Source organism: Oryctolagus cuniculus, chromosome 4, assembly GCF_051225735.1.
Source record: "Oryctolagus cuniculus isolate XC-2025 breed Fujian yellow rabbit chromosome 4, ASM5122573v1, whole genome shotgun sequence".
Lineage (NCBI taxonomy): Eukaryota > Metazoa > Chordata > Mammalia > Lagomorpha > Leporidae > Oryctolagus > Oryctolagus cuniculus.
This window is the reverse complement of record NC_142870.1, coordinates 45958134-45973535: the sequence shown is the minus strand read 5'-3', so window position 1 is coordinate 45973535 and position 15402 is coordinate 45958134. Positions and strand designations below refer to the sequence as shown.

General features: G+C 39.0%; 1 long non-coding RNA gene and 1 pseudogene across 2 annotated transcripts; both read left to right on the top strand.

Moving 5' to 3' along the window:
• Positions 1-1896: 1896 nt before the first annotated feature.
• LOC103350576 (uncharacterized) lies at positions 1897-6147 on the top strand. Its single transcript, XR_016232386.1, has 3 exons — positions 1897-2038; positions 4254-4394; positions 5806-6147. It is a non-coding gene; the product is annotated as an uncharacterized LOC103350576 (long non-coding RNA).
• Positions 6148-13984: 7837 nt separating this feature from the next.
• LOC149126962 (short coiled-coil protein pseudogene) lies at positions 13985-14450 on the top strand (annotated as a pseudogene). Its single transcript, XR_016232385.1, has one exon. The product of XR_016232385.1 is annotated as a short coiled-coil protein pseudogene (transcript).
• The last annotated feature ends 952 nt before the right edge of the window (positions 14451-15402 follow it).

Here is a 15402-nt window from a genome sequence, read left to right as displayed (position 1 = left end):
TATCCCAGGCATTTCTAATTCCATCTTGTCCTCTGCCTGCGGGAGAACCAGGACTAGAAAAAAGAAATGAGTGTATGTTGTGTGTAATTTACTTAAGTAGAAATTCCAGCCCAGAAGACCACAGTCTGATCATTTTCCATGTGATGCCATGGGAGTTGTACTAACATTCTGCAGCGTTCTCTACTTTTCCTATTCTCAGTCCCATCAGGGTGTGCAGTGGAATGAATTTAGGATTATTAAATATATATATATATTTACTATAGATTCTTTTTTTACTATCACTTTCACTGACTTAACATGGTATATTTCATAGTCTAAGAAAAATGCAAATGTTTGCCATGACCTCTTTGACCCCTTCATAGTTTACCAAACAGACCAATTTTACCTTGGTAAATCACAGATTTGGAAGTGCTGATTGTGCTGTTCCTCTGTAGTTTCTTGGCTTTAGCAAATCTGTGAGTGGTTTCTGACTCATTTAGAGTTAGCATTTTCCATCTTCAGTGTGTTATGCTTTACAGAACACCACAATTTAAGAATTCACACCCCACTAATTCATTGTATCTTTGTAGATTATGCAGCTAAATTCATCAAGAAAACTGAAGCATATATTTTCAACACACAAAGGTAAGACTCATTTGAAAAAACCTCATGTCATTTTGAAAGCATTCTTCACCAACACAATATATTTTTTACTTTTAAAATATATTTTAATTGACAAATAATAATTGTATATATTTAGAGAGTACAATATAATCTGCTGATCTACATGCAAATTATAGGAAGATTCATTCGAGCTAATTTTTTTAAGATTTTATTTATTTATTTGAGAGGCAGAGTTACAGACAGAGGGAAGGACTGAGAGAAAGGTTTTCCATCCTCTGGTTCACTCCCCAGGTGTTCGCAACAGTCAGAGCTGGGCAGATCTGAAGCCAGGGGCCAGGAGCCTCCTCCAGGTCTCCCACTTGGGTGTGGGGGCCCAAGTACTTGGGCCATCTTTCAGTGCTTTCTCGGGCACATTAACAGGGACCTGGGTTGGAACAGGAGCAGTTGAAACCCAAACTGGCGTTCATATAAAGCTTAGCCTACTGTGTCATGGCACTGCTCTCCCCCAATTCGAGCTAATTAACATGGCCTCACACACTTACATTTTTTGGTAAGAACTTTAAAGATCTTATTCTTGTAGCAAGTTTGAAATATACAGTATTAATAGCTGTGGTCACGACAGTGCAATAGATCATTAACACTTATTCCTTCACTCTAACGGAAACTCTGGACCCTTTCCCCATCCATCCCTAACCCCCATTTTCCCCCTGCCACCCCACTGCCCAGTCTCTAGTAGCCATCTTTCTACTCTGCTTCTTTGAGATCCACTTTTTTCGATCCCAGATTTGGTGAGATCAGACAGCATTTGCTTTTTATGCCTGGCTTATTCTGGCAGTGTTCTCCATTGCCATCTAATATGTTTATTTTTATATTGAAGCACATTGATTTAGTAAAACATAAAGGACCTCCCTAATTACGCTTTTTAAGTTTAGCTGTGGTCATTTGCATTTGAAAAAGTAGCAAATAATTTATAGCTACTCATCCATCACAATCAATTTAAATCACCACAGTTTATAGTGGAAAGATTGCATTTCTTTAGTATGAAACTTTCTCCAGTTACAGATACTCAGCCTGCCAATATGAAAATTGGAGACATTTTATGAAAAACGTGTGGTTTGTTGTGGTGTGATTATGATTGCTTACATCTCAGTTTTTAATCATACATTAATAAAAATACTGACTTTTTCACCCTGTGGTTAGAACTAAATGTCTGGAACCAGCGTATTTATGTAAAATAGACTACTGTGGGGATACTTTTCTGAGCTCACTGCTTGCTTTTTTTCCACAGAAACCACAGAACTACTGGGTGTCACGTAACAGCTGCATTGCGGCCAACTTTTGCTCAGAGCTACACTTACTTTGGCCCCAGTGTCGTGCACTCTTACTGTATGTATTCCAAAGTTTTTCAAGGCTTTTCCTGGAAGAACAATACTTGGTATGATCTTATCTTCTTGTATGAGTGCATGTGTGTGTGTGTGTGTGTGTGTGGTGGGGGAGGGTTCAAATCATCTTAGATTCATTTGAAATACTTTGAGGGCATTATCCACATGTTTGCTTTTAATGTGCATTTTAATCTTCCATGATATTTAGGAATTAAATAACATATGATTGACAAGTGAATCTGTTAAAAGCTGAAAACAGGAGTAAGAAGAGAACATATTTCACGGCTGGCCTATGGCATGGCGAATGAAGCCGCCACCTGCGATGCCAACATCCCAATTTGGGGATGTTAAGTCCCAGTTACTCCATTTCCAATCCAGCTCCCTGCTAATGTGCTTGGGAAAGCTGCAGAAGATGGCCCAAGTGCTTGGACCCTTGCTGCTCATGTGGAAAACCTGGATGGAGCTCCTGGCTTCAGCCTGGCCTAGCCCCAACCGTTGCAGCCATTTGGAGAGTGAACCAGTAGAGGAAGATTTCTCCTTGTCTAACCCGGCTTTTCAAATAAATACATAAATCTTTTTTTAAAAAGTGAATACATTTCAAACACTTTAAAAATTATTATTAGCTCTTACTAATGATTACATCTTACACTGTTTCCCTCTAAAAATTCAGCCTGCATGTTGCTGCTGCTTTTTCTCCTCCCCCTCTTTCCTCCCTGCCTCCTCTTTCTTCAAAAGCACTCTTGATGTTAGTTTCACTTTCAGTGAATACAGGTGTTAAGGAAGCGGTTCTAATTAGGTAGGAATTACCAGTGCTAGATGAGTCTGAATCTTCGAATCTTCCCACAATGATGATTAGCAGTCACAGTGATTGGTAAATTAATGAAATACGAAGATGCCATTTCTAACATTGGCTCCTTATTTCTTTTCTGTTCCTATCCACATGCTATAATACTCTCTTCTATCTTTTCTCCTTCATATGCATAATGAAAATCCAAAGGAGTTATCAAGTCACATAGGAGCAGTGTGAGAAAATTGATAGTAAGGATATTAGTAAATGACCTCAGTATTTTTCAGGTTCATAGGTTGAGCTGGGAGCTTCGTTCCAGGTCTCCTACATGTGTGCAGGGGCCCAGGCATTTGGGCCATCTTCTGCTGTTTCGCTGGATTGGAAATGGAGAAGACAGGACACGAACCAGTGTCCGTATGGGATGCCAGTGCACAGGCAGTGCCTTTAACCTGCTGTGCCACAGTGCCAGCCCCTGGCTCCCTGGTAATGTGCCTGAGATATCAGCAAAAAATGACCTAATTACTTGGGTCCCTGCAACCCATGTGGGAGATCTGGAAGAAGCTCCTGGTTCCTGGCCTTGATTTGGCCCAGCCTGAACATTGCAGCCGTTGGAGAGTGAACCAGTGGAAGGAAGATCCCCCTCTCCTTCTCTCTCTCTCTCTCTAACTCTACCTTTCAAATAAATAAATAGATCTTATATTTTTTTGTTTATTTTCCTTTTATTTGGAAGATAGGAGGGGGAGGGGAAGGGAGAGAAAGAGAGAGAGATAGAAACGTTTACATCTGCCAGTTCACTCCCCAAATGCCTGTAACAGCCATGCTGAAGCGGGAACCCAAGCACCTGAGCCACCACTAACTGCCTCCTGTGGTATTCTTTAGCAGGAACTGAAATTGGAAGTGGAGCTGGAACTTGAACCTAGGCACTATTATATAGGATATGGCATCCCAAGCACGGAATTAATCACCATGCCAAACGTCTACCCCTTAATGGGCCTTTTGTGGAAACTTTAGTAGCTTGGATCTTAAATTCTAGTTCCTGGATGTTATTTAAATAATTGTCCTAATGAAACAGAAAAATTCCCTAGATATCTCTAAATCCATCCATTTTTCTACAATTATCTAAGTTTTTACAATATTTATTCCAGAACTTTGCTAGGCTATAAGCTAAAGACAATAACCCCGGTTCAATCCCAACTGCTCCACTTCTGATCCAGCTCCCTGCTAATGTCCTGGAAAGAACAGCAGAAGATGGCACAAGTGCTTGGGCCCTTGCACCCATGTGGGAGACTGGGAAAAAGCTCTTGGCTCCTGGCTTCTGGCTCCTGGCTCCTGGCTTTGGCTTGGCCCAGCCCAGGCCATTTGTTGCAGCCATTTTGGGAGTGAACCAGTGGATAGAAGATTTCTCTCTCTGTCTGTGTCTGCCTCTCTCTCTAACTCTGGCTTTTAAATAAGTAAAATAATTCTTTTTTTTTTTTTTTTAGGCAACTTCATCAATTTTTATGGGTGAAAGATTGTACTTGGCAAAACTGGATGGAGAGAGACCAAATGAGAGATGATGAGCTCTTGAACTTGGGAGATACGAATGAGAAACAGAGCAGGTGACTGGTAAAAGGCTCATCAAGGTGATGACTAACTTGAAGTATTTGGGAAGGGAAAGGAGGGTCCAGGAAGCCTGCAAGGTGTTGACTGGTAGTTTCTTGGAAATATACTAGAATTTTTTTTTTTTTTTTTTTTTTTTTTTGACAGAGTGGACAGTGAGAGAGAGAGACAGAGAGAAAGGTCTTCCTTTGCCGTTGGTTCACCCTCCAATGGCTGCCATGGCTGGCGCGCCGCACTGATCTGAAGCCAGGAGCCAGGTGCTTCTCCTGGTCTCCCATGGGGTGCAGGGCCCAAGCACTTGGGCCACCCTCCACTGCACTCCCTGGCCACAGCAGAGAGCTGGCCTGGAAGAGGGGCAACCGGGACAAAATCCGTGCCCCGACTGGGACTAGAAGCCGGTGTGCTGGCGCCGCAAGGTGGAGGATTAGCCTACTGAGCCGTGGCGCCGGCCAATATACTTGAATTATTAAAAACAAGATCGGGGAACCGGCACTGTGGCTTAGTGGGTAAAGTCTCCATCCCATATGGGCGCCGGTTTGAGTCCTGGCTGCCCCTCTTCTGATCCATCTCTCTACTATGGCTTGGGAAAGCAGTAGAAGATGGCCTAAGACCTTGGGCCCCTGCACCCACTTGGGAAGCTCTTGGATTGGTGCAGCTGCGGCTGTTGCAGCCATCTGGGGAGTGAACCAATGGATGGAAGATCTCTCTCTGTCTCTCTACCTCTACCTCTCTGTAACTCTGCCTTTCAAATAAATAAATAAATAAATCTTTAAACCCAAGATAATGAACTTTATAAGAGGGGAATAGGATAATAAATGATTGTAATGAGTTGAGATTTTCTATGTTGAGTTTGAAATGCCTATGGGGCATTCAGTTGGAAATGTCCACCAAAGAACTTACAGGGCTGCTGTGAACTATGGATGGTGTGTAGCAATTTAGGTCATCATTTTCATTAACTGCAATGTGAATATTGTCCACTTGTTTGTGTAGAGTATAACTGTACGTTGCAGTCATGGGCCTAAAATTGAAGAAAAAGATGTGGACTGGGAAAAAAGATTTCATTTACTCTTTTCACACATTTTTGAATGCCTGTGATGTGACAAGCACTTCTATAGATCTTAGGAATACAAAGTTGAAAAAAGTCCTTGCTCTGATTGAATTTATTATATTCTACTGCGGTAGAGACACTATGAACAAAAACATATTAATGTATGTACATACTTAAATTATTTGTTGTCAGACAGTAATAGGAGCTATTATTAATAAATCATATAGTCAGAGAGGAATTATTCCAAGTGATTTTAAAAACTGGAAGTTCCTGAAGAAATAGGTAATTCTAGTTCTTGGGCAGGAATAGTACAAAACAACCTTAGAATGTCCTTTTATACTGCAAAGCAAGTGAGTTACCAAAGACAATAATGTTGTATGTCACAGGACTCAGGAGCCACGCTGAAGAAATTCTTTATCAACTTGGATTCAGACAAGCGAAGAAATATGACAATTATTATAAGAATAAAAGGATTTATTATAACATTTGAGTGTACACAAGTGTGGGAAGTCTGAGAAGGAAGCCAGAGAATCACATCTCTAGTGACTTTAGCCCAAAGCTTGCACTGGTTTCAAAGGTAAGCCTCTGAGCAGAGTTTGAGAAGCTGTCAAGCTACCTACCGTGAGGGAATTGAGAACTCATGGAGAGGACTGTGAAGCCACGGAATATCTGTTTCCACTTCTAACTTTCAAATTTGGATGAGATCTGTGCAAATGAAAACCACTTCATAGAGAAGAAGATTCTGAGACATGTAGTTTCCAGCCTTAGAGGATGTGGGGGGATTACCACAAAATCATAGCATCACACTCTCCAAATATTTTGTTGCCCGAGCTATTGGAACTTTCTTGAAAAAAAAAAAAATTGCTTATACCAAGGCCTTGAAGTATTTATCTCTTTGCTCCATCTTGAGTTGATTTTTGCATATGGTGAGAAGTAGGGGTCTAATTTCGTTTGTCTCCATATGTATCCCAGTTTTCCCAGCACCATTTATTGAAAAGACTATCCTTTCTCCAATGTTTGTTCTTGGCACTTTTGGCCAACATCAGTGGGCCGTAGGCCAGTATTGTGGCACAGTGGATTAAACAGCTGCTTGCAATACTGACATCCCATAGTGGAACACTGGTTTGAGTCCCAGCTGTTCTGTTTCGATTTCAGCTTCCTGCTAATGCATCTGGAAAAGCAGCAAAAGATGGCCCAAGTACCTGGTTCTCTGCCATACACATGGGAGACAAGGATGCAGTTCCTGCCTCCTGGTTTCAGTCTGGCCCAGACCCTTTTGCGGCCATGCAGGGAGTGGATCAGCAGATGGACATCTCTCCCTCTCTCTGTTTCTCTGCCCTTCAAACAGGTAAAGAAATTTTTTTTAAAAATCAGGTGATTGTATATACATAAATGAATTTCTATCTCAGAACTTTTTTGAATAGCAAAGAAAACAATCAACAGAGTGAAGAGATAGCCAACAAAATGGGAGAAAATATTTGCAAGAATCTTGTCCAAAAAAGTATTAATTTCCATAGTATATAAGGAACTCAGAATACTCAATAACAAAGAAAGAGCTTTTCCACTTAAGAAATGGGCAAAGGACCTGAATAGACATTTTTTCAAAGGAGGAAATACAGATGGCCAACAAATACACCAAAAAATGCTGATTTTCACTAGTCACTTAGGAAATGCAAATCAAAACCACAATGAGATATCACTGAGCCCCTGTTAAAATGTTTATATCAAACACAAATATTGGCAAAGATGTGGAGAGAAAGAAGAACTTGTATACACTGTTTATGGGAATATAAATTAGTATAGCTACTATATAAAAGCAGTATGGAGGTTCCTTAAAAAACTGGAAATAGAGCTGCCGTATGAGCTAGCAACTCCACTATTGGGTATCAATAAAGACATGAAATCATTCTATCAAAGAGATACCTGCACCACCATGTTTCTTGAAGCACTATTCGCAATAGCCAAGATAAGGAATCAACCAAGTCTTTCATCGTCAGGTGAATGGATAAAGAAAGTGCTATATATGTATACAATGGACTACTAGTCAACCATCCTGAAATTTATAGTAAAATGTATGGAACTAGAGGACAATATATTAAGTGAAACAAGCCTGACAAAAAAGACAGATAGTACATGCTCTCCCTTATATCTGGAAGCTAAACAAAGCAAAACAAAACAAAAATTTTGATAATAAAATGGAATTGAATGAATTCTAGAAAAACTAATTAGGAAAAACTGAATAATGAGGACACAAATGAAACAATAACCAATATACAAGCAATTTGAATATCAATAAGGATAATAATTGCAACTGACTGAAACATCGCATAATTAAATGAATGGGATAATAATGATCCTGTTAGGTTGTTTGCAAAAATAACCTCAATTATTTCCTTCCCTGTATGATTCTAATTTGCACTTCTCTAATGATTAATACTATTGATCATCTTTTCATATGCTTGTTTTTCATTTTTAAATGTACTTATTGTTATTTATTTGAAAGGCAAGGAGACAGAAAGAGAGAGAAGAGACAGAGACAGAGATAGAGAAAGATCTTCCATCTGCTGGCTTGCTCCCTAGATTCCTTCTGTAGCCAGGACTGGGCCAGGCCAAAGCTGGGAACCAGGTACTCAATTCAGGTCTCCCATGTGGCTGACAGGGACTCACATACTTGAAGCATCACCTGCTGCCTCCCTAGATGCACATTAGTAGGAAGCTGGATTCAGAAGTGAGGCCAGAACTTGAACTTATGCACTCAAACATAAAATGCAGGTGCCCCAAACAGCATCTGAACCACTATGCTAAATGCCTGCCCTATTTGTGATTTTCTCTGGTGATGAATCTGGACAAAGCACTTGCCAATTTTAATTGGATTGTTTATTTTTTTACTATTGAGTTTGGAGAGTTCTTTATACCATCTGAATGCAAATTTTCTATCCTGTATATGTTATTTTTTTATCTTTTATTTAATGAATATAAATTTCCAAAGTACGACTCATGTGATACAATGGCTTCCCCCCTCATACCGTCCCTCCCACCCACAACCCTCCCCCTTCCCACTCCCTCTCCCCTTCCATTCACATCAAGATTCATTTTCGATTATCTTAATATCCTGTATATGTTATTTGCATACATGTTATCCCAATCTGTGGCTTATCTTTTCACTCTCACAACAGTGTTTTTTTGAGAAAGGGGGAATTTAATTAAACTTAAGCACATTTTATCAGTTTATTTTCTTAAATGCAGTATTTTTGACATAATTTCTAAGAAACTGGAAGGGTAGAAACATTTTTTTTCTTCTAGAAGTTTAACTGTTCAGTGTTTACATTTAGATCAATAATGCATTTTGAGTTGGTTTTTTACACTGTGAGAGAGGTATATTGAGGTACTTTTTTTTTGCATGTGGCTGTCTAATCATTCCAGTACCTTTGTTGAAAATACTCTCCTTTATTAACTGAATTGCCTTTATGTCTTTGTCAAAATCAGTTATTCACATGTGTGTATGGACTATTAAGTTTTATTTGACTATCTTTGTGGCAATAATACACTCTACAAACATTTTTAGCTTGAGGCACATAGAGAGAGAAAGAGAGAGAGAGAAAAAGAGAGAGAGAAAGACAGGGTGCAACCATCTGCAGGGTCACTCCCCAGATGCCTGCAATGCTGAACCTGGGTCAGAGCTGAAGCCAGGAGCCGGGAACAATTCCAATCTCCCTTGTAGGGGCAGGAACCCCATTACTTGAGCACATCACTGCTGCCTCTCAGAATTTGCATTGCCAGGAAGCTAGAGTGAGGAACCAGAGTTAGGAATCACTCTGATGTGGGACACAAGTGTCTTAATTGCTAGGCCCAATGCTTGCTTCCAATACTTCACTTTCTTGATAACTCTAGATTTATAATGTCTTTTTTTAAAAAAAGATTTATTTATTTATTTGAAAATCAGAATTACACAGAGATAGGAAGAGATAGAGACAGAAAGAAAGAGATCTTGCATCCACTGGTTCCCTCCTCAAGTGGCTGCAGTGGGTAGGAGCCAGGAGCTTCCTCCGGATATCCCACGTGGGTGCAGGGTGCCAAGCTCTTGGGCCATATTCCACTGCTTTCCCAAGCACATTAGCAGGGAGCTGGATTGGAAGTGGAGTGGCTGGGTATTGAACTGGCACCCATATGACATGCCAGTATTGTGAGGCCGCAGGTGGAGGATTAGCCTATTGAGTCAGGGCACCGGCCCTATATTAAGTCTTAATATCAGGTACAATGAGTCCTTCAATAGTGTTCTTTTTTGGTTCAAGTTGCCTTGACTACTCTTAGTCCTTGCCACTTTCATGTAAATTTCAGAATTATTTTGCCAATTTCTCCAAAAAAGACTGCGATGTTGATAGAGTTCACCTAGAATTTACAGATGAATTTGAGATAATTAACATCTTGACAATACTGGGTCTTCTAGCTCATCACTATGGTCAATTTTCTATTTTTTAAAATCTTCTTTAATTTTCCCTGGCAATATTTTGTAGCTTTATTTACACAAATATTTTATGTCTTTTGTAAGTTTTATTCTATTTTAAGTGGTATTTCTAATTGTTCATCACTAATGTGTAAAAACAAAATTTTTGTGTATTATTTCTATATCATGTAAATTCATTACATAAATTTATTTAGTCTATAGACTTTACTATAGATTAGCTACTCAGTTGCTAATAAAGATAATTTTTACTTCTTTCTTTCCAAATTGGATGCCTTTTGTTTTTTTTCTTTGCATTTCACTCTGGCTAGAACTTTTCTTGAACAGAACTGGTAAAAGTGAAATCTCTCTCCCTTCTGACACAATGGGGGAAGCATTCACTTTTCACCATTAATTATGCTGTTAATTGTAGATTTTTCATAAATGTTCTATGTTGTCTGAGGATTTCCCTATTTCTAGTTTACTAAGAATTTTTCTTTCTAACCAGGATTACATTTTGGATTTTGTCAAATGCCTTTTCTTTTTCTTTTTCAAAGATTTACTTAGTTTTTTTGAAAGACAGGGTTACAGGGTCGGGGAGGAAGAGAGAGAGAGAAAGGAGAGAGAGGGAGAGACAGAGAAGAGAAGAGAAGAGAAGAGAAGAGAAGAGAAGAGAAGAGAAGAGAAGAGAAGAGAGATGATAGAGAGAGGAGAGGAGGGAGGAGAGGAGAGGAGAGAGGAGAGGGGAGAGGGGAGAGAGAGAGAGAGAGAGAGAGAGATTTTCCAGTCACGGTCCACTCCCCAGATGGTCACAATGGTCAAGGTTGGGCAGGCTGAAGCCAGGAGTCAGAAGCTTCATCCAGTATCCCACAATTGGGAGTATCTCAGCCATCTTCCACTGCTTTCCCAGGCATGTAGCAGACAGCTGGATTGAAAGTAGAGCAGCAGTGATTCACAGTGCCACATGAGATGCTGGCACTGCAGGCAGTGGCTTAATCCACTGTGCCACAGCTGTAGCCCCTGTCAAATGCTTTCTCTACTGAGAGAAACATACTTTAAAATTTATTGATATGGTAAATTACTTGGATTGATTTTTGAATTTTAAATAAGCCTTGTATTCCTGGGATAAACCACACTTTAGAAAGATGATGTAATGTTCTTCTTATATAGTATTGCATTTAATTTATTTAATTTCATTTAGAATTTTTAAAACCTGTGTTCATCAGAGATATTAGTTGCCAGTGTTCTTCTCTTGTAATGTCTTTGTCTGCTTTTGTGTCATAGTAGTGCTGGTGTCATAGAATGAGTTGGAATGCGTTGCCTTATACTGAAAGACCTGAAATTCCGTCAGCTGCTTTGACATCTTTGATCTTTGAGTTCCCTTGCTTTCACCAGATATGCCCCTACCCAATAGGAAAAGTTCTCTGCCCAGTAAGTTCTCTAATTACCTGGACTAACTTAATTTCACCCAGCCTTCAACCTTGCATATTTCCTCCCTTACCAACCTAGTATATTATTCAAACAAGCTAATCACACCCTTCTATAGGAAGCAACAGCAGTCAATGTACTTTGTTTTTACTGCAAATCCTGCCTCCCACAGTTCCTGTGGCCCTTTGTGGCACATAGTGTTGTCTTCCCCCAGGTTGTGGTTGTGAGTATATGTGAGTGATAAACTGCCCTTAATCTCATCTGCCAGCGTTGGATGTTGTGTGTTTGGCCATCCTGTACTATTCTGGGTAGAGTTTCCTCCTTCAACAACAGAGTGAAAAGTAGTGATCAGAACATTCTTCCATTTTAATTCTCTGGAAAAGCTTGTGTGGAATTGATATTATTTCTTTCTTTAATGTTTGGTAGCATTTACCAGTGAAGCAAGGTGGCTTGGGGCTTTCTTTATGGGAGATTTTTTTTTCCCTTGATTTATGTACTTGAAAGTCAGAGTTACACAGAAAAGGAGAGATGGGGGTGGAGGATAAGGGAACGAGAGAAAGAGAATCTTCCATCCACTGCTTCATTCTCCAAATGACTACCAGAGCCAGGGCTGGGACAGGTTGAAGCCAGGAGCCAGAAACACTATCCTGGTCTCCTACATGAGTGACCATGGCCCAAGCACTTGGGTCATCTTCTGCTGCTTTCCCAGCATCATTAGCAGGGAGCTGGATTAGAAGTGGAGCAGCTGGGACTTGAACTGGAGCTGATATGGGATGCTGGCTTTACAAGTGGTGGCTTACCCTGCTGGGTCAGAACACCAGCTTCTATGGAAAGATTTTTAACCACAGATTTAATTTTTTAGTAGGTATAAGATATAAGATTTGTTCCTGAGTTAGCTTTAGTAATTTCTGATTTTCATGGTTACTGCTTTTTCATTTCATCTGAGTTGTGAATGTATAGACTTAGAATTCACAATATTTCCTTATTATCCTTTAATAACTGTAGATTCTATTGTGAGACAATTGCTTTCTTTGTATCATCTGTCTTTTCCCTGATCAGTCTCGCTAGAGTTTTATCAAGTTGATCGATCATTTCAAAGAACTAGCTTTTTTTTTTATTGATTTTTCTCTACTGTTTTTCTGTTTCCTATGTCATTTGTTTCTTTCTGATATTTACCATTCCCTTTATTCTATTTGCTTTGGACTTAATTTGATCTAATCTTTTTACTTTCATAAGGTGGAAGCTAAAGTAATTTATTGGAGATCTTTTCTGTTGTCTTCTTAAGTAATTCTTGTATTTGATATATTGTGATTTTCACATACACTACAAAATGATTTTTTATTTCTCTTTAGGATTCTTCTTTACTTGATGAGTTATTTATTTGTATACCAATAAGTTTCCAAATGTTTAAGAATGTTCCTAATACTTTTTTCTAATTTAATTTTATTGTAATTAGTTAACATATTTTGTATGATTTTTAACTCATTTGAATTAACTGAGATTTATTTTGTGACCAGAATATGGACTCTCTTGGCTAGTGTTCCATTCATTCTTAATAAAAAAGATATGTTTTCTGCTATTGTTGAATGGTGTTATTCAATAAAATTCTACTAGGTCAAAGTACCAAAGTGGTTATATTATAATCTTCACTATCATGTACCAGTAAACTGTTCCTTTTTCTTTTAAAGATTTATTTATTTATTTGAAAGGCAGAGTCTCTTTCTCTCTCTAACTCTCTCTCTTGGAGATCTCAGAGAGAGATTGAGAATATCTTCCATCCTCTAGTTAATTTTCCAAATGGCTGCAACAGCCTGGGTTGGACCTGGTGCAAGCCAGGAGCCAGGAACTCCGTCCTGGTCTCCCACATAGGTGGCAGGAACTCAAGTAGTTGAGCCATCTGTCATCAGCTGCTTCCCAGGCACTCTAGCAGGGAGCTGGATCAGAAGCAGAAGCAGAGTAGCTGAGACTCAAACCCAAACTCTGATATGAGATACAGGCATGACAAGCATCCCCCTAACTCACTGTACCACTATTCCCACCCTTAAACTTTTCTCTAAAGATAAAATGGTAAATATGTTTCTCTTTATGGGTCCTGGAGTTTCTGTCACATTGCTGTCATTCTTGAGGTGGAAACTGGAGTCATTTATTAACGATCTTTTTTTCTTTTCTTTATTGGCACTTAGTGCTAAAGTTTCCCTCTGAGTTCTAGTTTAGTGGTGTTTCACCAAGTTTGACACATTGTGTTTTCATTTTCATTCAGTACAAAACATTGGCACTTAATGCTATACATTTCCACTTCAATCCAACATTTCTGTTACAACGTGAAGTCATCATAGACTCTACATAAGTGAATGAGCTTATCTCAGTCTCAATATAATGTTGGCTACAAAATGAGAATTAGAGAGATAGATTTAGCACTTAAACTGTAGCTTACCGCCCCATTTTAATTTGTTACTGATTTTCTACCTTCCTATTTGAGAGAATGGTATGGAAATCTCTGAATATACTTAAGAACTTGCTTATTTAATCCTTATAGTTCTATTAATTTTTGTGGTATGCTATTTTGAAGCTCAGTTATTAGATAAATAAACATTTAGGTGTATATTATCCTGTGACATACTGACCACTTTATCATTGTGCAATGACATTCTTTACCTAGTAAAATTCTTTTTTTTTCCCTCTAGTAAAATTCTTTGTGGTGGAGCTGCTGGTGCCAGTTGGTCCAATTCTCCTGATCCTTCCCCTTCCAGGCACCTCAAATAGAGGAGGATTCATCAAGAATTTTGCATGCAAGGGCCAAATGTTTGTTAACCAAGATGATGAGTGCTGACACAGATGCAGCTGGTGCTGTAAATCAGGTGGAACTGGAAGAGCAAACACGACTTATTCATCAAGTCTTGGACCTCCAGCACACGCTTGAAGATCTCTTTGCAAGAGTAGAAACAGTTAAGGAAGAAAATATGAAGCTAAAATCAGAAAACCAAGTGCTTAGACACTACTTAAGAAACCTCATGTCAAGTTCCCATGTTTTTCACTACACAAAAAACAAAAGAACGTAAGGATTGATATTTCTATTTTATGGCATTTTGGCTGAGCTTTTGTTTTTCTTAAAACCTGAATAGGTGTCAAAAGTTACAATAAAATTAACTACATAATAGGAAATTTCCAAGTTTATGTGTTATGTTAATCTATGCAAATGTATCATAAAAGTTTTGTAACTAGAATTGCATAAATTTCTGACCTTTGATGAATGTTTTATTAATTTGCCTTGATTTACAGGTTTAACACTATCTATATATAGGGTATACAAGAAAATAACCACTAGATTGTGAAAGAGTGACCAAAATCATGTACTGAATATACAGCTTCATGTACCCTGTCTCCCATGCTGTGCCTCTCTTTGCTTCTTCCTTCCCATTTCTGTTTCCTTAACAAAAAGAATGATTTCACATTTGCAAAGTAATGGTGTGAGCTGTATAAGTATATAGTAGTCAAACTGCAAATATTTTATCTTCTTTCATGACCCAATTTACTAATGTTAAATTGTACTGCAATTCTGATTTGCAACTTAAAACTGTTTTAAAAAAATACTTTGCTCTGAAATTAACTTTGTGTGATATTAATATAGTCATTCAAACATTTTTGTGATTAATGATAGCATGATTGTATTGGTCAGCTTTTCTATACTACAATGAAATACCTGAGGCAAATAGCATTCATAAGTAAAAAAGGACTGTTTAGCTGATAGTTTGTGAGATTCAAGTTCAATACTGTGTAGCTTCATTGGTTGGGCTCTGATGAGGATGGTAAAGGGCAATAATAGCATGCACAGTGGAAGGACTGATTGGTGAGGCAGGAAACACACAGAGAGAGGTTGGGTCCAATCTAGACTTTCTCTCATAAGAATTACCTATTCTCTTGAGGCACCGGATTCTGTCCCGGGGTTGCTCCCCTTCCAGTCCTGCTCTCTGCTGTGGCCCGGGAAGGCAGTGGAGAATGGCCCAAGTGCTTGGGCCCTGCACCGGCATGGGAGACCAGGAAGAAGCACCTGGCTCCTGGCTTCGGATCAGCGCAGCGCGCTGGCCGTAGCAGCTATTTGCGGGTGAACCAATGG